The sequence below is a fragment of the Podarcis muralis genome, chromosome 8 (genome assembly GCF_964188315.1).
Source record: "Podarcis muralis chromosome 8, rPodMur119.hap1.1, whole genome shotgun sequence".
Taxonomy (NCBI): Eukaryota; Metazoa; Chordata; class Lepidosauria; order Squamata; family Lacertidae; genus Podarcis; species Podarcis muralis.
Genome location: NC_135662.1, coordinates 32753347 through 32775748, shown reverse-complemented (window position 1 = coordinate 32775748; position 22402 = coordinate 32753347). Strand labels below are relative to the sequence as shown.

At 39.8% G+C, this 22402-nt stretch overlaps 1 protein-coding gene across 1 annotated transcript in view; it reads left to right on the top strand.

Moving 5' to 3' along the window:
• Nucleotides 1–22402, top strand: part of KCNB2 (potassium voltage-gated channel subfamily B member 2) — a 233625-nt gene that overhangs the window by 22483 nt on the left and 188740 nt on the right. The gene's annotated exons all lie outside the window — the stretch shown is intronic.

Sequence of the window (22402 nt, the reverse complement as noted above, 5' to 3'; positions counted from 1 at the left end):
TAACAGTACAATATCAGAATGAGCTGAAAACAGGGTTGTGGTCATTAGTACTGTTTAAATGACCAATTAAGTCAGAGCATTGGCCTGTAAGCAATAAAATATATTTATTGCCATTGAATTTCATGCAAAGATTTGGATTATTTTGATTATTTCCTATACATTTCTACTTCCTAAAACTGGCCAGGTTGCAATGGCAACTTCACATACAGCTGACTATGGGAGAAATTTGAATTCTGAGCCAAATCTAAATTGCATATTTTTATCAATTAAACATTCAAAATAATGAAGATGCTCAACTACTTTTTCTGCCTTTTGACAAATGCTCAAACAACAATTTAATATAGCAACCATTGGATGGCAGTGTTTCTGTAGTATAGTTGAGAAAGTACACTGAAATAAGTTGTGGAAAAGAACTGTCAATTATTTCTGAGATTTTGTGAGCCACAAACACTATAGCTGTGGTGTACTAGATAACATCTATCTATCTATCTATCTATCTATCTATCTATCTATCTATTTATTTATTTGAGATATTTTTGCCTACTCTTTATTTTAAAAATCCCAGAGTAGGGTACTGTATCTCAGATGTAAGATGTATACAATGTAAAAACTTCATCAAGACACACGGATCCAGCAAGGTAGGCAAACCCATCTCCACCAATGACCAAGTTAACCTGGATAATAGATCATAGATTGTAGCAGTGTTCCAAGCACAGGTGACATATTGTGTTGAAACCCTTGTAAATTTTTAAACTGGTTTTTAACATCTTTTATTGGCCTGTTCTCTGTTAACTGGTGGTAGTTGTTCCTCTGGAATTGAAGGCTGATTTTAGCTGCTTGGCTTATTGTGTTTACTGATTGATTAGTTGTATTGTTATATTGGATTGTTTCAACTTTTTATTGTACATTGCCTAGAGGAATGTGAGCTCAGTAGCAACTCATCCTTGTTTGTTTTCAGCAACTAGTACTCCAGGGGTACAGTGCATACAAATATTGAGGCTGTTTAGCTTTCTGCACCGAGCAACCCCCCAAACTGCTATGCTGCAGAGGGCCTGGGTGATGCATAAGGGCGGACCTCTGAGTGCTGCCTAGACCTGCTGCTGAGGAATTGTAAAGAAAAGGGATTCCTCTCCCTTACTTTCACTATCTACATACTAGGGATGCAGATGAACTATTCAAGAAAAGCCCTGGATGTTCCCCTCCCCATTTGTACAGGGGTTTAAAAAATAAAATAAAAAATCAGGGTAACACCTTGGGATAACAGCCTGAGCTATCATCTTCTGGAGCTTGGTTATATAAACAAGTCACAAACATTATTTTGCCACGTTCTCCTAAGCCAAGAAAGCAGTGGCAGCAGAAGTTTTATACATCTTTTAGCAAAGTGTCAGGTGAATAATATTCTAACATTCTTAGCTTAGAAAATAAGCTACTGAAGATTAATTGTTAAGAGTAGAGGCAAAAGCCAGGCTGGTGAGTTGTAGCAACACAGGGACCATAGTCTAATGAGTATATGAACTCTCTTTACAGCTGACCTTAAACCATGGTGTACACTGACTTTTAGTGGCTTGCATACACCAAAAGCTGTTTTCAGATTTTCCCACATGCACCTCTAATAATGTTCAGAAGTATGTTGCTATTAAAGCACCATGCCAAAACCAACATATATATTTTTTTAATTCATTGCTGCCAATTGGATACTTAGCTGGTGATGGAATACTTCATTATCCGTAAGTACGGATGGGATTGAGATAAGAATTTGCTATTAATGACTGTTTCGCAACTACTTCGTTGTGGCTGAAGAACATTTGGCTCGCTTGTAAAACTGTGATAGTACTCTCTGCCTTTGTTTGTAAATACCTATGTTAGCAGAGCCGTGGGCTAATAATTTAAATGGATGTTGTTGTTGTTGTTGTTGTTGTAAGTTGTACTCCAACATATCCGGAGGGCATTAGGTTGGCAAAATACTAGACAGATCTTTCTTTCTTTCTTTCTTTCTTTCTTTCTTTCTTTCTTTCTTTCTTTCTTTCTTGAATTCTAGGAAGGCTTTTATACTCATTGGTGCACTCAAACCTTGCAGAAAGCAACTCCTTGCACATCAGGTTGGCCAGTGTCTTTCCTCACCACCCTCTCAGGCCCACTTTGACAAGAGGGTATAAAATCTCTTCAAGGAACACAAGAAGCTGCCTTATACTGAGTCAGACCATTGGTCTATCTATACCTGGAGTACACCACATTGGCCACCCCCAGATCATGGAGTATAGCAGGATGGCATAGCAAATGGGTTTGGGCAAATTAGTCAATTTTAGTTCCACTTCATTTCTAATATAACATAATATACACCTTTTTTGAAAACAATATCCCTAAATATGAGTTTTATTTACACCTTACCCTACTATACGCATTCTTATACATGTATTTTGGCTAGAGAACTGTGTCACAAAATTTAGAGAAGGGTGAATTTTGAAAGATAGCGACAGTTTTGGTTCAGATCTTATTTTGGCTAAGTTCACATTAATATGTGGATCAAATTGAATTTGTATACTTAATAGCAGAATACCAAGAATCTGAATATGTAATATGCCATTGACACCAGACGTTTAAGCAAGTCTGGTAAATACTAGCTGCAAATTTAAAAACCAAACTAATTAACCAATAATCTGAAGTTATATAACTTGCAAATACTGAAGCTATCTCTAAATTATATTTTTATGCTGTTCCCAAATGCTAGACTCACAGTAAAATTAAATAAAAAGGAAATACACATTTCATGCTCATAATTTGAGCCAAGTTTTAAATCCAGATGGTTAAATAGACTGTGGAACAGCTGACTCATGAGATGATCAGCTGTATTTAAAAGAGGAAAGCCAGAGCAGGGATCATCAGATTATCTCTCAAGAAAAATCACCATCTGCCTCCAAGAATATATGCAGGATGATAAAACTATCCTAACATGGAAATAAGATGCGGGTTTTGTGGAAATGGAATTCAACACCAGTGTTTACAGTATACATGTCTGCCTTTCAAACTTTTTAGTGAGCAACTACTTTTCCTAAGATTGAGAAATTGGTGAAACAGAAAATAATCCTTTCCTTTTCCTTTTCCTACTAAAAATAGAGAATTTGATGTTAAATGCTCCCATTTTCCCAGAGGACTGTATTGATGGTTTGCTTGTGTTAGCACTAATGAATGCTATTACTCGGGAGATTGCAATCTTAATTACTCCTGTTTGACATAAATAATTACAGTTTGATATCCAGTTGTTAGAAATAGGCAAACCCTCCACAAAGCTACATTGCCTTCATGGCTTGCATTTGGCTTGCCATTGCAACGTTCTTTTGAAGTAGTAAAGTATGACCTTTTTTGAAATCAGCCGAGATTTTGTTGTACAGTTGTCTAAGCTGTCTTTAAATGTTGTAAACAGCAAATTCTGCATTTGCAGGTTGCCTTTCTCTACACAGCTCCCTTTTCACTATTACTTTACAGAAACAATGCAAGTCATTATAAAACTGAATCAATCAGAAATGTTTAATTTAAGGGGGAGACTTCTGGGAAAAACACTGAGGATGTTGTAAGAGAAATTAAAGTTTTGACGGAAGGGTGGGTGGAACCAGCATCATGTAGCTAGAGAATGGTAGATACACCAGACCCAAACAGAACTCCATCAAGTCAGAAATGCACCCATTTTCACTTAATGCTGCTTAAACTCTGTCATGTCTAAACTGATGTAATGCAGCATATGAATAAAAGATGGAGATGTGCTCAGCTTTGAGGTTTATGCTTTTCTACATAATGAGCTTCATGAAAGGCTAAAAGTAAAAAAGTGTATAAAGATAATAGAAAAGTACACATTATAGTCAAATGCATCTAACTGTAGCTCACTGCCCCCTTCTCAAAATATATATTAAAAAATTCAGGAAAAGGTGGGTAAGAGCTGAGAAAAGAGATGTTGGTGACCTTTGCCCTGCCTGCCATTCCCTTTCTGCAAATCCCCTCCTGAAGAAGTCACTCCCCCTGTAGGCTTTCAAATACATGTTTTGATTCCTTAAGCATAGGCACTTCAGAATAAGCAAACTCCCCCTGAAACAAACTTCAGAATACGCAAACTTTTCTTTTTCAACAGTTAAGCTACTTCTGCTCATGCACAATGTTTCATTCCTGGAGATGTAGCAAAATGTCTATTAAAGAAACCTGCAAACATCCAACTCTGCAGTTCCGTGGTTCTGATTCCATGATCCAAACATAGACTAGTCATGATGCTCTACAGGGTTTACCTGGTAATGTCCAAGATGCATGCCAGTGGCTTGCTGAGGGCGGGGGGGGGGGGGGACATAGGCAGGGGGCACTCAGTGAGGAAAATTCATTCACTCCATCCATTTCTCTCTGAGTCAAAGCATCATGGTTTAATTGTGAGAGGGAACCATGGCCAAACCAACCCCATTCATGGTAAAGATGGAAACTCTCAGCTCAAGCACAAAGGTCTCACAATTAGAAGAGTTCCTGTAACAGTGGCCCCTAGTCTCTCACTCTAAATTTGATTTTTATGGGCAGGCCTACCTAAGGTGGATGGTACTTCTTCAGGTTGCCCAGAGCTGTGTCCTATTCAGCAGCACTCTCCACACCCAGTTCCAGGTACATCAGGTTCATTGAGTTACCCATGCGGTCCAAAAGATTGGAAATGGGCTGCTCTCCACTCTTCTCTTTATTCACTCTCTGTCTTCTTCTTCTGCTCCAGCTGTTTGGTGTTCCCATGCTTGTGCTCTATGTACAGCATTACTAAATTGGGCACATATACACAGAAAACGTATGCTGGGGTTTATTACCCATGTCATTTCTCCAGGGGTGAGGCCAGAATCAGGATTCTGATTAATTATCCCAGGTGGTAAGGATGTTGCTGAATAAATATAAAAAACACAGATCCTGCTTTGTTAAGGAATTGTCCAAAAATTTTTCCTGCATGTCTGCAAACAGCCTTAGTGACAATACAGCACCAGCAAATAGCAATTTATAAATGGCAACTTAAAGGACATAGCCCTGCAATCACAATACAAGCATAACAAATAATTTATTTTATTTATTTCCTAAAATTTATATACCATTTGATTATAACAATAACAACACCAACACCTCAAGGCGGTTTACAAAACATACAGGAATTCATTCTCAATCCCCTTCATAACTAGTCAGGCAAATACATAAATTCAGTGTATTTTATAAAATGTGATAAGAGCCCAGAAGTATTATTCAGTTCCTTCACCAGAAGAAGCCAACTTCCTCTCTCGACTTTTAGGCCTTCCCATAGTGCCTCCTGCCCCTACAGTTCATTGGGTACATCCAGTGCATGCATATTCACACGTTCACTTCAAAAACTTTGTAACATTCAGAATGGGTCACAAGCAGCAATGCCAGCAATAAAAACAGTACAACTTACAAAATATATAAAATGGTAATAACTGTGTTTCCTAATATATATTTAAGCATATCTCCATTTCTTGGTACTTCTACATTATTGAAAGGCACTGTAAATACTCCCACTGTAGCCTTTCTATTTGTCTGGGCTTTTGGTTATCCAAGGAAATCCAGCAAGCTAGCTGGACAAGTGATGTTTTGCCATCCATAGAGAAAAAAGATTGCAGAGGGGATGCAAAAAAGCCAATCAGTATCATCAAGCCATTCCAACAGTCTGCAAACATCTGGTCTGTGATGCTTTTGTCTTGCATCTACTAATTATACTCATTTCACTTTATGAAATCAAACTCCCAAATAAAGCCTCCCCATGTGATTTCACTTCCTTTTATTAAAAACGATTGGCAGATATCTGGTAATGGATTTGGTTTCAAAGTGATTTCTTGCCTGTGATGAAATGCTATTATAAACCACTTGATGGCAACAAAGCAGTTCAAATAAAAACTGTACTATCAAAAGCTTTACAGAGGATCAAAATAACATTTGACATCTAAACTCGGAAGGCAATTCTAAGCTATGGGGAGCTATAAAACAAATTACAGTAATGCTTATCAGTTGTCATTGGGCTGATCTCTTAGTACAAAGTGGTGTTTGTTTGTTTTTTAAAGAGATAACAAAAGCTATAGGCATAAAAAATATTGGCCATAAGACTCTGCCCTAGAAAACAAAAATAATGTAAACCAATTAGTACTGTTTTTGGTGCTAATTCAATATATGTTTGTATTTAATACTATTTAATATATAATACTGTATTTCTTTCCTGCAAAGCTGGAAATATATATGAAACGTTCTTTCCAATAGAAACTAAAGTATAGAAGGGAAAGAAAAATACATGTCCCTACAGGAATCATGGCAGTAACATCTACTGTTAGGAAATTCCCTTCACCTTCTGCTCCCCCCCCCCCCCGCCTTGAAATACATCCATTTTCTAACGAATACTTGGCAGGAGGTGGGCAGGATCACTCAGGGGTTTATAGGCTTGAAAAACACTAGTCCTCCCCTGCCAGATCCTGCCACCCCTCCCCTCAAAAAAATCCTTACTTTTAAGAAGGGAGATGAGGCAATAGGGAAGACTTGCTAACAACAGAAGTGGCTTTATTTCTGTCTCCTTAACCAGCAGTGATTCTCCTTTGCATGACACCTGGGAAGCATTTGGAAACCCCCTGCCCCCAATTCTGAATTTACCTCTATCACTAGTAGCGTTTCTGAATTGGCTTTCTGTGGCCTTGGATGGATAATTCTGGGTTCTAACTTTCATCCTTTAATGGCCTGGGCCCCACATAAGTAAACCACTTTTCTCCCTTCCTAGTCACAATCTCTAAAACAATTTATGGTCATGTAAATGTGGGATGTGGCTTGGGAAATCAGATATGGGTTAGATGAAGCTAAGAAGATACACTAAAATTACATTCTATGAAGAAATAATTATAGCAGCACTATAAAGCAGCTGAAAGCGGCTACATATTTGTTCCTTCAACTACTTAATGGAATTGGAGCATGTTCCATAGCCCAGAAAACTTAGGGTTTTCTTTGTTTCAGTTATACTAATATCACAAGCTTGATAGCTGAAAAGTTATCTGAGAAACATTTGGATGTCTGAAAAACATTAGGAACTGCACAAAGCAAATTATGCTGGAAAATGTCCATGTGTAGGGACTGATGCCATTATTTTATTGCTGCCACATCACAGAAGGTTTCAAGATATTTTGTATTTTGTATCTTGCCTTTAGTTAACTAATTAACTCTAGGTCGTAAGATTACCGTACGTTATTATTGAACAAGAGGGATGAAATGAATGTTAACCAAGGGCTTGTCAGTTTCTCATATTGTCAGTTTTTACACTCAGGACCAAAAATTACAATGTCTGCAGCAGATGAACAGTCTGCGTGAGAAGCCTTTCCTTAGTGACTAGGGAATTATATTATTGTAAAAATCTTGAATGTGGTCTCAATGCTAGAAATTGCTGTTCATACAGCAGAGAAATGCAGAAATGCCCGAAGAATATTTGATTTGCTCATCATTTATTTGTTCCAGATAAAAGGGAGATAAGTGCTGTTAAAAATGAAATCATCCAAAGTATAGTCAGTTATATTGAGTCTGCTAAAAGGCTGCTGGCTAAAAGAACTGAATTATACCATTATATATGGTGAATTGAGTGCTATAACAATACAATATGTCCTGACTATCCTCTTCTAGATTTTCATCTGCAATGCAGGGGGAAAGAATCAATAGATGAGAAATCTCCCCCAAATGAAACAAACCAAATTATTCAAGGCGCCAATAAAAAGCTGATGATTACAGCCAATCTTGCAAGGGTCAAAGCCTCCAGTATGAGGTTTTGAAAGATTTTTTAGCCTTTATAAGTCATTGGTGGGGAAAAGTAAAGAAGCAAAATATCTTTATAAACATGGGTCTTCCAGAAAAGAAGAATAATGATGGAGTCATAGAACTGTAGAGTTCTTGCCTAAACAAATCCTTGTCTAAACAAAAAATTAGGAGGTCTCAAACTATGCTTCCGGTAAACCAAAAGAGCTGAAGTGCTTTAAAGGATGCCCCCACCCCCACCCCCTGCAGTAAATAAATAAAAAGGAAGAAAAGGTCCAACATAAAAATCAGTTTTTTTACATTTAGTTTTAACATTCAGTACAGACAGACCAAAGAAAGTATTATATATTTTATACAAACACTGGTGCCCTTTTAAAACTTATGGTGGCGAATGAAAAATAACAGCCCAACTCTGCCACCCTTAAAAGTTATAAGTACGTACTTTTAAGTGGTGCACTTAAGGTTTGTAATTGCAACACTTGGCGGCTTGGCAGCATTATAACTCTAAGTTGGATTTAATCTGAGCAAAAAAAACCATTTCCCTCCTTGACTGTATGTCTTCTGCCCACCCCCTTCCTGTCTGGTGGCAGCAGAAACAAGGAGGTCTATCAGAAGGCCTTACTTTCTCCCTCCTAGGCATCACAATCATTCCATAGCAGCAACATAGGCAACAGAGATCCTGGCAAATGTATTTTGCCCTGGGACATTTAAGATCTATGTTGCATGATCTCCATACAAAGGACTTGGGTGCTCTGGGGAAATGACATTTCCTTTGGCACCATGTCTAAAGGTAAAGGTAAAGGGACCCCTGACTGTTGGGTCCAGTCATGAACGACTCTAGGGTTGCAGCACTCATCTCACTTTACTGGCCGAGGGAGCTGGCGTACAGCTTCCAGGTCATGTGGCCAGCATGACTAAGCTGCTTTTGGCGAACCAGAGCAGCGCATGGAAATGCTGTTCACCTTCCCGCTGGAGCGGTACCTATTAATCTCCTTGCACTTTTTGGGGTGCTTTTGAACTGCAAGGTTGGCAGGAGCAGGGACTGAGTAATGGGAGCTCACCCCATCACGGGGATTCGAACCACCAACCTTCTGGTCAGCAAGCCCTAGGCTCTGTGGTTTAGACGACAGCACCACCCTGGCACCATGTCTACACTTGCAGTATTCCAGCAGGTTCAAGGGATGGAGGATTATGCAGGCTCTCCCTGCTGCAATAGCCAGGCCAGGGAAGTGAGAAGGAGAAGTAGGTATGACTAGAGAGGCTTGGGAGGGTGTTTAGATTCTGCTGCATTCAAAGTAGTATCTTTAGGAATGCACTGATATACAGATTGCACTCAGAGTTAACCGAGCTATTTATAATTTTTAAAGAGCTAATTTAAATATATAATTTTACCGGGCCCAATTCCAAATCATGATGGGGGATATTCACCTATAACTTGATGATAACCCTTGTATCATTGTTGATTGCTTTGTTTGTGGTCAGATTAAAAAAGTCTGAAAAGCCATATTCTAAAATCCAGCAACATCATCTGGAGTGCAGATTTATATACCAAAAAAGAAGGTATTCTCAGTAGCTACTCCACAACTAGAACTCCCTTATCCTGAAAACTTGCCAAAGTGTATTTGTATGTCCTATAGTTTCTTCTGATTTTATGTTAAAAGGGTCCCATGAGATCCAGCTGGCACTCAGGAACTGGAAAAATGCTGTGCAATGTAGCTTCTGCTAGGCTTAAAATAATGTTATGAGGCCCTCAATGGGATTAAAATGGGGCTCAGAATAAACCATGCTGAAGTTCTTTATAGTGCACTGTTGAAAATCTTCACCACTTTTTCTTTGTAAGTTTGTGTAGTCTGATTCTTCCAGCAAGGTTGAATTTTTAAAAATCTGGTTAGGATGCATTTTCCCACTATCTACCAAGAAGGCGCTAAAATTTAATACTCCACCAGGAGGCAAACTCATCTGGGATTATTAAATTGCATGCTGCTAATGCCTTCAAAGAGCAATATCTGAAACATAATTCAGGGAGAAGTCTAACCATTAGTCTACAATTTTATCCACTAAGTGTGCTAGATAAATATGCAGCTGTAAACTGCACATTTTCTATCTGCAGTAAGTTATGAGTGGAGAAAATTCTTAAGAGCTAATGCTGTGCCTTGACAGGAAGAGTCAGAATTATAGGTTTGTTTTATGCTTTTATTATTTAAGGTTTTACATAATTTTATTCAGATTTGCATAAATGCATTTTATTTCATCTAATTTTAGTTTAATTTTAATTTTTATCTTAATATTTGTTATAGGAGGAATAATCTTTTCTTTTAAAAGTGGCATTCTGTGATATGCCAGGGAAATTAGCATTATTTAGTTCCCCCCCATTTTTCCTCACCCCACCCCCCACAAAACCCACCCCCCCACCCCACCCCCCGACTTCTCTCAGTTCCAGTCTTTGGTTTCTCCAATAATGCTATTTTCTGCATCTTACAGAGTTGTATAGATCCTCCAACTGTTTAGCTAATTATTATCAGTAAAAAATTGTGGATGTTTATTCAAAACCTGCCAAGGAGTCCAGTTCACTTTGTTGCATCTTCAAATACTTTGTGAAAGGTTCCCATTAATCCTTATAGTCACAGTTAGCCTTGTCCCGTAGCTTATGTGTCAATTTTGCCAGTTCTGCATAATCCACCAATTTTTCTTGCCATGATTCTTTAGTTGGGATTTCTTCAGTCTTCCATCCTTGTGCTACCAGAACTCTCGCGGCAGTTGTCGCATACATGAAGATGTTTTTCAACTTTTTTGGCAGCTCTTTCCCTACAATCCCCAACAAAAATGCCTCAGGTTTTTTTAACAAATGTTAAATGGAACATTTTCTTCAGTTCATTGTATATCATTTCCCAATTTTTTAAAATTACTTTACAATCCCACCACATATGATAAAATGTTCCCTCCTTTTCCTTACACTTCCAACATATGTTTGAGCTAGTTTTGTACATTTTCCCTAGCTGCACTGGTGTTGTATACCATCTGTACATCATCTTCATGTAGTTCTCCTTCAATAGTGAACAATCTGTAAATTTTAAGTCAGTTTTCCATAATTTAACCCAATCCTCCATCATAATATTGTGACCTACATCTTATGCAAGAATCTAAATCTAATGCCTCTCATAGTATGGATAGTGTGCATCCCTTCCTGCAACCCCATGCTCTTACACCCTTCCATGATTATTATCTACACATATCATTCTAAAATGCTGGCTCAAGCTTTTAATTTTCTATTGATTCCACCCACCCACAATACACACATCAGTCTTCCTATGCTAATATTTAACAAGCTACAATAAATTAAGATTCCTTGTTCTGCTATGATTCCTTGTTCTGGATGTGCTCAGTTGGTCTTATTCACTATCTAATGTTCAGTCACTACTGGTGCTTATCACTGGTCATAATGTATATCAGGATGGTCAGAATAACTGTTAGGTTTTACATGCACTCACTTTTGCATCTCTGGTTTAATAGGTATGTGAGGCATTACCTTAAAGAAGTGGACTGGGAACCCAGTTGCTACAGTATCAGTGCATAAGGAGGGAGCATGGCAGCACTGGTGTTGGTAACACTATCAGTCACTAAGATGGGGTTAGGGTATGGTGAGGTGGCAGTGAGATTGAGGAAACTCTGGTTTGGTGATGGTGACAACCTACAGGTTCATACTCTGCACCACGTGTCCCTCGCAGCTGCTGCTGAGTTGCTGCTATTTATTTGCTTACTTTGGGAGCCAAGTCCCACCGGAGCCATCCCACTGGAAAGCCAGCTGAGGAGCATTAGGAAGCAGTGTAAGTGCTGCTTCATTAAAGGAGAAGGAGGCCCATTGATGGGTTGTCATGTACAGTGGTACCTCGGCTTGCATACGCTTCAGGTTACATATGCTTCAGGTTACACACTCCACTAAGCCAGAAATAGAGCTTCAGGTTAAGAACTTTGCTTCAGGATGAGAACAAAAATTGAGTGGCGGCAGCGCAGTGGCAACGGGAGGCCCCGTTAACTAAAGTGGTACCTCAGGTTAAGAACAGTTTCAGGTTAAGAACGGACCTCCGGAACGAATTAAGTACTTAACCTGAGGTACCACTGTATGCTGACAGTTGCCTTCTAGTACACCAGTGGAATGGTTCACTGGCATTGATGTCCCACTGGTGGTGTTTTGCTAGCAATGCAGAGTGTGCCAGAGGTAGGCATCAATACATCAAATCTAAAGTCCCCTCATTCCTCCAGTGTGCCCCCAAATGAATAATTCTGCAATGAAAGGTTTTATTATGTATCATATTATTGCTTTCTAATTTTGTTTTACAGTATATTTTACCCTAATTTGTTTCTATATACTCTGGTTCACAACTTAGATATTTTATATTAAGCAGTTTATACCACCTAAATAGACCTGATGCTTTGCAAGCTCTCATGCTGGCATAGTTATTTCCCTTCCATTGAAATCAATGGGAGGGAAGCAGCAACCCCCACCTCCTGCCCTGACCACTGTGAACTGGCAGGCAATGGACATGATGGCTGCTCCATCAACTGATCTCCCCATACCAGCATCAAAAGTACTGAAGGATTGCTCTAGCCTTTATCTATCTTGCTTCCTACCTTTCAGCCTGTGCCAGGCACAAAAAAATTGAACTACCACCCCACTACTGGTTAGGAAGAACAATATTTAAGTAAAGATTGTAGAGAATGATTCAGAGCATTTATCCCTGGCAATAGTGGCTGCTGAGTTGGAGTCCATAAACATCTAGAGAGCCACAGGTTCCTCACCCGCAATTTAGACAATAATCCCATGAAAGCTTAATTTTAGTAGTTCCCCTTATACCTGTGGAACTACAATAAATAGCTGGAGGGTGTTGGCTTAAGACTCCCAGTAGCCGAAACAAACTAAAAATATCAGAGGAATGTGACAGTGATTATTCTTAACATAATAAGGCATGTATGACTGGCAGGTGCTGAATTACAGATGATCTAGGTAGATCCCCATTTATTCTGTAAATGCAATAGCAGGAAGACAGGATACTCTTTAGATACAATAACAACAGCATTAGATAATCTGTACTTAATTTTAACAGTTGGGCCTGCCATTCACAAAAACAGCCTGTTCCTGGAATCACTTCAGAGCAGATCTGTGCTACTGATGTTTGACATAGTTCATGGGGCTGTACTGATCCTTCTGATGTTTATGTTGGCATCCAGGATGCCTCTGTCCAAATGTCAGTGCATTTCCTGGTTACTCAACCTGGAGGCTACAATGAAAAGGCGCTGTCACCACTAAAAACATTTTTTATAACCAGCTACATTGTGGGAGAGAGAAAACACACCAAGGTTCATTCAGGGACATTCCAGCTTCAATAAGGCCTTGGTGTGACCTCTCTTTGCTGAAGAGTCCTCTCCATCCTTCTGTAGCTCACCATAACAACAGTTATTGTAATTCACCGCAATTACTGGAAGCTCCAATGTCACCCTAATATTTTTTTAGAATATGAAGGTTTGGGAGAAAGGCACATGAGGGTTTTGGAAGAGGGCTCAAAAAAGAACTAAACGTAGCAACTGAATGAGAATGAGGACCCTTTGTATTATATATCTGAAATTTGCTAGATGCATGTAAGATGCCTGAAAACAATCACTTTCATACCAATAGGATTAAAAGCACATAAGTAACATACAATAATATATGTATAATAATTAACTCTACTAATACTTGACTGTTTCCCACCCTTAATGAAATCCACCACAAGGTAGGCCACATTTCCCTGGCTTAGGTCAGCTCTGCTCTCAAGTATAGACTTATTTGTGCATAACGGCCTAAACTTGTTGTATATGGCACTTGTAAAAAGCAGAAGCTTTCCAGTAAGAGGTTTTAATTTCTGTCACATCTTTTCATCCCTTTACTGAGACTATTAAGGAGTTGTATCATACCGAATCAGAACAAAGCCATCTTAACATTAACACCATCGTTGCATTCATTTGTGTTTCTGATGTTGTGCTGTTGGCTCTGCTACTGAGAATGCACAAGACTGTTGACTAGGTTACTCTGGTGATACACCTGGCATAGCAGCCATCTAGCTTTCCTGGGGCCATAGAATCAGCCTGCATATCTCTGTTATGTACTTCAAATATTCCAGCCATGTAAGCATGCTTACATCCTCTGTAGCAAATCCTCTCCTAATTTTCATTGTTGTTGTAATTTTGATTCCACTATTTTCATGCCAGTGAAGGATATAAGACATATATTGGATATATATTGTTAGTCTTTTGTCAAGCAGTGTTCAAGGCAAAATAGTTGCGTGCCTAATACTTTCAATTTTCTCATTATACCCAATGCCAGAGTAATTGGACATCCTTGCTGTCCAAACCCCTTTCAGACATTATAGAAATGTGTGAAGAGAAAAGATTCACATGGATTCAATACCCATGTAGTCATAAGAATATCTCAATGGAATCCCTAGCCATATAAACTCATTGTGCTGGATTTTCTCTATGCGATCAGAATCCCTGAAAAATGAGAAGTGCCCAACCATGCAAAGAAATCCTGTGCATAATTAACATTTTAATGACTGCTTTGTTTACACTCTTGTTTTCAGCTCCCCATTTATAATATTTTAGGCTGCAATCCTAAGTCCACTTACCTAGGAGTAAGTCCCACTGAATTCAAAGGGTCCAGCTTTCAGGTGGCAATCTTACCCACATTTACCTGGGAGCACACCCCTTTGAACTCCATGGGACCTCTGAGTAGATAAGTCTAGGATTAGGCTGTTTGTGTTGTTCTAACTTCTGCTGGGGTAACTGCTTTATTGTTTTACTTGAGGTTTTATGGATTACAAATTGTTTAGTTTTATTGTGTGGTTAGTTGCTTTGGAAAGTTGAAAGGTAACATGCAAATGTTCAAATAAATAACTAAACAAACTTGTATACAATTGTGCATATGAGGACTTTTTAAAAAGCTTACCATGATCATGGACACAGCAATGGGGGAAATACTCAGTTTCATTTGCGATTTAATGAGTAATCAAATTTGCACTTGTCGAACCAGTACATGGACCAAAACATAGGTATTCTTTAAAATTCAACCTCCTTTGAATTTTGTGATATGATTCTCCAACCAAACAGTGTGTACAAATATGTATATATTATGGGAAAGTGTGAAGAAAATTGATATATTTGTGAAAAGAACACATAGAAATGCAAATTAGGGGGAATTGCTTGGGAAAATGCATGTCTTAGCATGTATTTCTTAGATGAAATTTGCACTAAAATGCTGGTGAATTTTCATGGGGATTTTGAAAAATAATAATACTCGCAAATTGCTGCAGGAATGTGGAGAACTGAATTTAAGAATGCAGAAATTAGGGATTCATCCATCCCTGGCTGGGCATTCATGACTTCATTACCTCCCACCCTGTATCCATTACTGTTCAAATAGGGTTATTGCCTTTTATAAATGTGGATGCATTTTCTTTGCTCCTTGCCTAAGATTGCCTCATATTGTAACCGAAAATGTTAAATTATTAATTCCTTCATTTCCCAATATCTCTATGCCCTTTTAGAAATCTGTATCTCTCATCTCACAGAGCTGCATACTGAACCTAATGCCAAAATATGGCAAGGTAAATTGGTCAGAAATAACTAGAAGACAGCCCTGAGGGTGTTTTGACACTGTTCAGTACAAAGAGCTGGGTGCATAGTGGAATATTTGCATCGCAAAATGCCAACATAATTACAGTACAGATGAAAAGCATTCTTTCAAATAATATTTGCTTCTAAAATCAGGGGGCAGGGGAACTAAAGCATAATCCCTTTGCAACATTCTGTTTCCAACATTTCCCCCAAGAGTGAGTGAATGCCATTTGCTCTCTGTTATCAGGGGGCAACAGGGCATATGGTATGCTTGTATTTTTAAAGTAACAGATGAGATTCATTTGTATAATTGAAGAAATTGTTTTATTTTCTTTAGTTTACTGAGTTTGTAATCTTCAGCATTTTATTTTATTTTATTTCACTGCTTTGGTAACTTTTGGTCAGTGGGTGGCACCCACATTGTGCACCTTTGTGTCCTAATTTACTGGCTGCCACTTACCGGGAGAGGGTGGGGTTAGGAACAGGGAGCTCAGCATGGGGTGGGAACAGCAGCATTGGATTGGCTCTGCCACTATGCCTGCACCACACTGAAGTCCCCATGCCTCACCCCTCTATCCCTGTTGTTGATGTTGTTATCTGCTGCTGCTGTGGGAAGTGGCTTATACAGTGGTACCTCGGGTTACAGACGCTTCAGGTTACAGACTCCACTAACCCAGAAATAGTAGCTCGGGTTAAGAACTTTGCTTCAGGATGAGAACAGAAATTGCACAGCGGCAGTGGGAGGCCCCATTAGCTAAAGTGGTACCTTAGGTTAAGAACAGTTTCAGGTTAAGAATGGACCTCCAGAATGAATTAAGTTCTTAACCCGAGGTACCACTGTAACTGCAAATAATCAAATCAAATAAAGTACCTTTGTTTGCAATGCTTTAATTGGACAGAGTTGTTTGTGCTGCTTATGTCATTCACCTTCTTAGCAGCTTTGTGAGGTTGATCATGAGTATCCAACTGAGCTGAAGAGAAGAGGTAGTAACTTACCCAAGACCACCTGCCTAGATTGGTCATCCTTTCTCATAAAGAGCTATTTTGGATGGTGAGGTTTTTGCCTCTATGGCTTAGGTTGCAGTCATTTGCACACTTAGCTGGCTTTATGCTGCTTTGAACTTAGAAGGACTTATTACATATAGGATTGGGTTTTTAGATTGACCTCCCATGCACTCCTTATTTGTGAATAATTCCTATTGAACTCTGAGGAATTCACTTCAGGAAAACATACATGAATCATGCTGGCTCTACTGTAGAACTAATCCAATTTTAGGTATGTAGGAAGCAGGACAGGTGGCGAACCTGTGGTTCTCTGGAAATTGTTGGTGTATAGTTCCTGTTGTCCACCTAAACAGTTAGCCATGCTGACCAGTACTGATAAGAGTAGGAGTCCAACTGTATTTAGAGGGTCATATCTGGACTAGACAATCTTTACCTGACAGTCATAAGTATAGTTCTGGAAAACCCGTTGCATATCCGCTTCCTTGTTGGTCCATTATTCTGCTTTGGGCAGACCTTTAATCCTGAATCTGAGAACTAATCCAGATCCCATGGGCTGCTGGCCCATTCAAATGCTTACATTAGTTTAGACCTTGAACAAGCTGAGGCCATTCAAAATGCTTTCTGGGATTCAGTCCAGGTTCAAAGTCATCTCCTGTAAAGGATTTGGATGATAAATTGTAGTATATGTCTTGTCTGTAATTAAAGGAGTCTTGTCCATAATCTGTCCCTGAATCTGTGTTCAATTCTCACCCTTAACTGGACATACAATTAGATCTTCAATAAATACTTGGATTTGGGCTGTGTGGTTTTTCATATTGTCTTTTGGAATCAGGCTTGCTGGCCTATTGACCTGGGCATCTCGCCTTGCACTTTTGAATCATTGATTAGTGCATAGCTGAAATATGTTTGTCTCATAAAATCTCTTTCAATGTGAAAGTGGAGCAGTAGACTTATTGGGTTTTATTCTGCTTTTACTTTTTTCAAGGCACAAATGAACATGTGTGTATGTATGTATGTGGATATGTGCCAGTGTGGAGTTCGGAGGCATTCTGGGGAAAGCGAGGGAAGATAGTGGGGCAGCTGAAGACTTGCATTTCTCTTTCCAACCAGCTGTGGCATTGAAATACTTCAAAGAAGTCAAATCAGCTTTTTATGCAGCTGGTCTGTATGCACGAGATTCCCTGCTGGCTGTTGAGTCATTATGGTGCATCTTATGTAGGAGTCATCTAATGAAGAGCGCCGTTGTCTCTCTAAAAGAGCTAGAAATAGTAATTTACTGGATGCACTTATCTCTCTGGGAGTAGCGAAATAATGGACAAGGCATGACGTCTCCATAACAGGAATAAGATGGCCTAGTGCCAAGGTTCTAGAACCATTAATATAAAGGTGGTTTGTCCATCTGATGCTTCTGGAGTCATGAGCATATCCAAGCTGATCTTCTCCTTCACTAAGACCCCAGCAACTGCACCAGTGCTGATATTTTTATACTTTGCAACCCACTTTTCTTGATGACACTATTGTATCTTTCATGGATGTGTAGATGATTTAATTAATCTGAACCTTGTTATGTTCCCAGGTACTGAGAAGCAGTTACACCAGTTTATTGAGTCCTAGAGGAAAAATATCGTGTCAGTTATCATCCTGGGTTTAACAGCTCTATTTTTACTCAGCATTTCAGGGTAGGGGGCAGAGTAGCATAGCTTAGGCAACAGTGCATGTGTAATGATTTGACACATTTTAGCTGAAAATGAGGAAATGCTATTAAGCATGTGGAACTGTTTGTAAATATGTAGCATACGCAGTGTTTACTGGAAGAAATTTAGAGTGTGATCCTCACACAGACAGTGAGTTTTGCTCTAACACTTTAACACAAAACACACAAAATCTATAAAATGAACACAAAGTTTCTGATTTGTGGGTACCACATGCTTCATCTGTGTTAAGTAGGGGTTTCAGACTTTTACATTTATTAGTTCCTGCTTCTGTGTTTTTAACAGCAAGCATTAGCAGGTAATAATGTTATTTTCATGTAGTGAAAAGTATGCAGCTCAAACTCCTATTAAAATGCACAGGTGCAGACCAACTTGGTTTTTCTTATCAGTTGGCAACACTCTGAATTTTGCATTAATTCTAGTTTATCCAGAAGGATACCCTTGCTTCAAGGAGGATGCTGGAATACCTGTTTAATCTGTTCCTGATACAAATAACACTCTATGGATTCAAACAGCTAGTTGTTCCCAACCTTTTGGATCACATGGTCACATTTGGAAGTGACCTGGTCACTATTAAAAAATAGCTATCGTGGGGTGTGGCCAGTCACAAAATGACTGCTGTGGAGCATGGCCAATCAGATCTAGTAAATATCATAATACATCAGCATGATTTTTTCCACAGCATCACTAACAACAAAGCTTACATTGGTGTCTGCATTCTGTTGTAAAGATTACATATCTGGTACATTTTAGAAATGCCATAGCACAAAAGCTGTGATCCAAAGCCCCAATTCTCATGGAATTTTGTGATCCATTGGATGCCAACAAAACTACCAGCAGAGCAAAGAACACTTCTGTGGACATAGAGGTTGTTGACAGTCAGTTAAATAATGCAGAGGGAGTCCAGAGGAAGGGGGGGGGGGATTATCTGGTAATACTTTACAGAGTAAACTGAAGAAACCAGTACATACCGGTAATATGAGGAGAAATAAGCAGAGTTTTTCCTTATTTACAGGCCTTGTTCAAAGGAGGATTAGATATTTCAACAACTACTCAGAGGGGAAGCTGTATCAAAACTATACAGCCAATCAAAACTCAAGTTACCTCAGCAAGGCTCTTGTCATTCTGACAAGTTGCTGGGCAGTACCTTATTATTATTATTATTATTATTATTATTATTATTATTATTATTATTATCATTATTATTACTACTATTATTATTTAACCCACCCTTCACTCTAACGTCTCAGGGTAGGTTACAACACTGAAGCACAATATTAAAAATAGTGTAAAACAACTTACAATCACAAAAATTAAGATTGGTCCTAAAAATATTTACCTCAAGTGTTAAAAGCCAGGCCTGAGTCATTTAGGGCTTTAAGCCCTAACATGAGCACCTTGCATTGGACCCAGAAACAAATTGGCAACCAGTCCAGCTTTTTAAAAACATGTATTACATGAGATATACCGTATTTTCCCCTCTATAACACGCAGTTTTTTTCTCCTAAAAAGGAAGGGGAAATGTCTGTGCGTGTTATAGAGCGAATGTGTGGTCCCTGGAGCCAAAAAATCAAGCAAAAGTCAAATCGTGAGTCACGGAGAAGGGAAACCTGAAAAGAGGAAGTGGCTGCTTTCCTGCATTCTGCCTCAGGGTCTTACTGCTCACCCTCCTCTGTTTCGTTGCTGTGATTGCTGAAACGGAACAAAGAGCAGGGAAAGCCCCTCCCCTCCAGGCAAGCAGAGGGGAAAGAGAGCGTCCTTCCTTCTAATTCCTCTCTGTGCTCCGGTGCTGCTGGGGGAGAGGGAGAGAGAGAGGGGGAGGGAGAGGGGGGAGGGAGAGGGAGAGAGAGGGGGGAGGGAGAGAGAGGGGGGGGAGGGAGGGAGGGAGGGAGGGAGGGAGGGAGGGAGGGAGAGAGAGAGAGATGGCTGGCTTGGGGGGAACTTTTGCCTTTCTTTCTTTCCTCCCACCCGTTAAATCCCTCTCCAGCATTCTTAGCCAGCTGCTTCTCTGCACACCCCTCCCATGTCCCTTCTTTGTTTTTCCTTCGCTCCCCACTTAAAATGTGGTTACAAAGCATAGATCAACATGGATCCTCAGGATCTTTGCATTGGGTCACCCCAAATTCACTATCAGAGCACATAGCATGTCCATAGCTACAGCCTGCACCAAAAAAAATCACGCGCCCACTGTTGCCTGGGGCTGCAATGGTGCAAAAACGTGGTTACAAAGCATGGATCGACAGGGATTCTCAGGATTTTTGCATTGGGTCACCCCAAATTCACCATCAGATCACATAGCATGTCCATGGCTACAGCCTGCACCAAAAAAAGCACGCACCCACTGTTGCCTGGGGCTGCAATGGTGCAAAAATGTGGTTACAAAGCATGGATCCACAGGGATTCTCAGGATCTTTGCATTGGGTCACCCCAAATTCACCATCAGATCACATAGCATGTCCATGGCTACAGCCTGCACCCAAAAAAATCACGCACCCACTGTTGCCTGGGGCTGCAATGGTGCAAAAACGTGGTTACAAAGCATGGATCCACAGGAATTCTCAGGATTTTTGCATTGGGTCACCCCAAATTCACCATCAGATCACATGTCTGTGGCCACAGCATGAAGCACAAAAATGATACATCCACTGTTTCATTCAGAATGTTTTTTCCCTTGTTTTCCTCCTCTAAAAACGATGTGCGTGTTATGGTCAGGTGCGTGTTATAGAGCGAAAAATACGGTAAATGGAACCCCAGCCAGTAATCTGGCTGGTGCATTTTGGACCAACTGAAGTTTCCGAGTTGTCTTAAAGTCAGTGCCATGTAGAAGGCATTACAATGATCCAGTATGGAATTATTCCATACTGCTAGAGCATGGAGTACAGTGACCAAGTGATCTTTGTCCAAAAGGGTTTGTAGCTGGCAAACTAGCTGGAGCTGAAAAAGGCACTTCTAGCACCAAGGCTACCTGAGCCTCTAGTGACACTGTTGAATCCAGGAGCACCCCAAAACTGCAAACCTGCTGCTTCTAGGGGAGTGCAACCCCATCCAGGGCAAGCTGCCTCCTCACCTTGCTCAGTCTAATTTTGCCTGAAGCATGCACTGAGTATCAGGATGATCTCTGCAAACACTTGGATATTTCATTTACAGAAACACATTTTGTTTCTATTGTTGTTTTAAAATCAGAAACAGCGTTGCTACTTTTTCTTTTTCTCTTACTGACAGCTGCCCGCAACAACCAGATATCCAGAAATTAAGCAAATAAAGCTTTCCCTGTCTTGCTTAAAAGGAAGTCAGAAGTAAAAAGCTTTTTCTTATCCAGAAAGTAATTTGTGTTCAGGGTTATATAGAATTCAGTGGTCAGTAATTGGTCAATTTCAAATCTCATTTTCTGAGGTATTCTATCTGAGATAGCATTGAATTGAAATAAAGATGGATGGGCAGGAAGATATGAACAGAAGCTGTTAGCTACTAGATCGGTTTCTTTGGATGTCACCAGGTGTTCACCAGTGTGCCAAGATAGCAGTAGTCAGGTGCCATTCCTAGGGAAGACAGAAGTTTGGAAATAGAGATGGTAGTAAATCAAAACAAAATGTTATTCAACAGTCTCCAACCCATTAAAGGAGTTGGCAGCAACCTGCCCACCTAACAATCCATGTGGAGCAATAACTATGCTAAAAGCACATGTACACATGAGGCCTGTCACAAGATTTGAGGTTTGGCAGAGGTGAAATGGTTAATTTCTGTAGGACCCTTCTTGTCATCTGGGGAAGGTTCAGAACACCAGCCAATTTATTAGTGTTCCCAAAACCTTGCCTTGCCTTCAGAAAGGTTTAGGTGAGTCCCTGGCTGGGGCTCTTCTCCTCACTCAACTCACCCTTCCCTCCTCCATCAATGCCTGTTCATGAAAGACAGGGGGAGCCAATGTGGTACCCTCCAGAAATTGTTGGACTACAATGCCCATAATCCTTGACTACGAGTCATGATGGCTGGAGTTAATGGGAATTGTAGTCCAACATCTGATAGATAACATTTGCTGCCTCTGCTGTAAGGTGTTTGTCAATGGGCTGCTGTAATTCAGAATGCGTTCCCTGTTGGTTCCTGCTATGTCTTCCATATGAAGACAATGCTTCACTTTCTCTTTCCTTTCAATAGATGCTTCTCCTGTGCCTGATCTCTCCCCAACTTCTCTCTGTCTTTGCGTGTGTGTGTGTGTGTGTGTGTGTGTGTGTGTGTGTGTGTGTGGAGAAGGA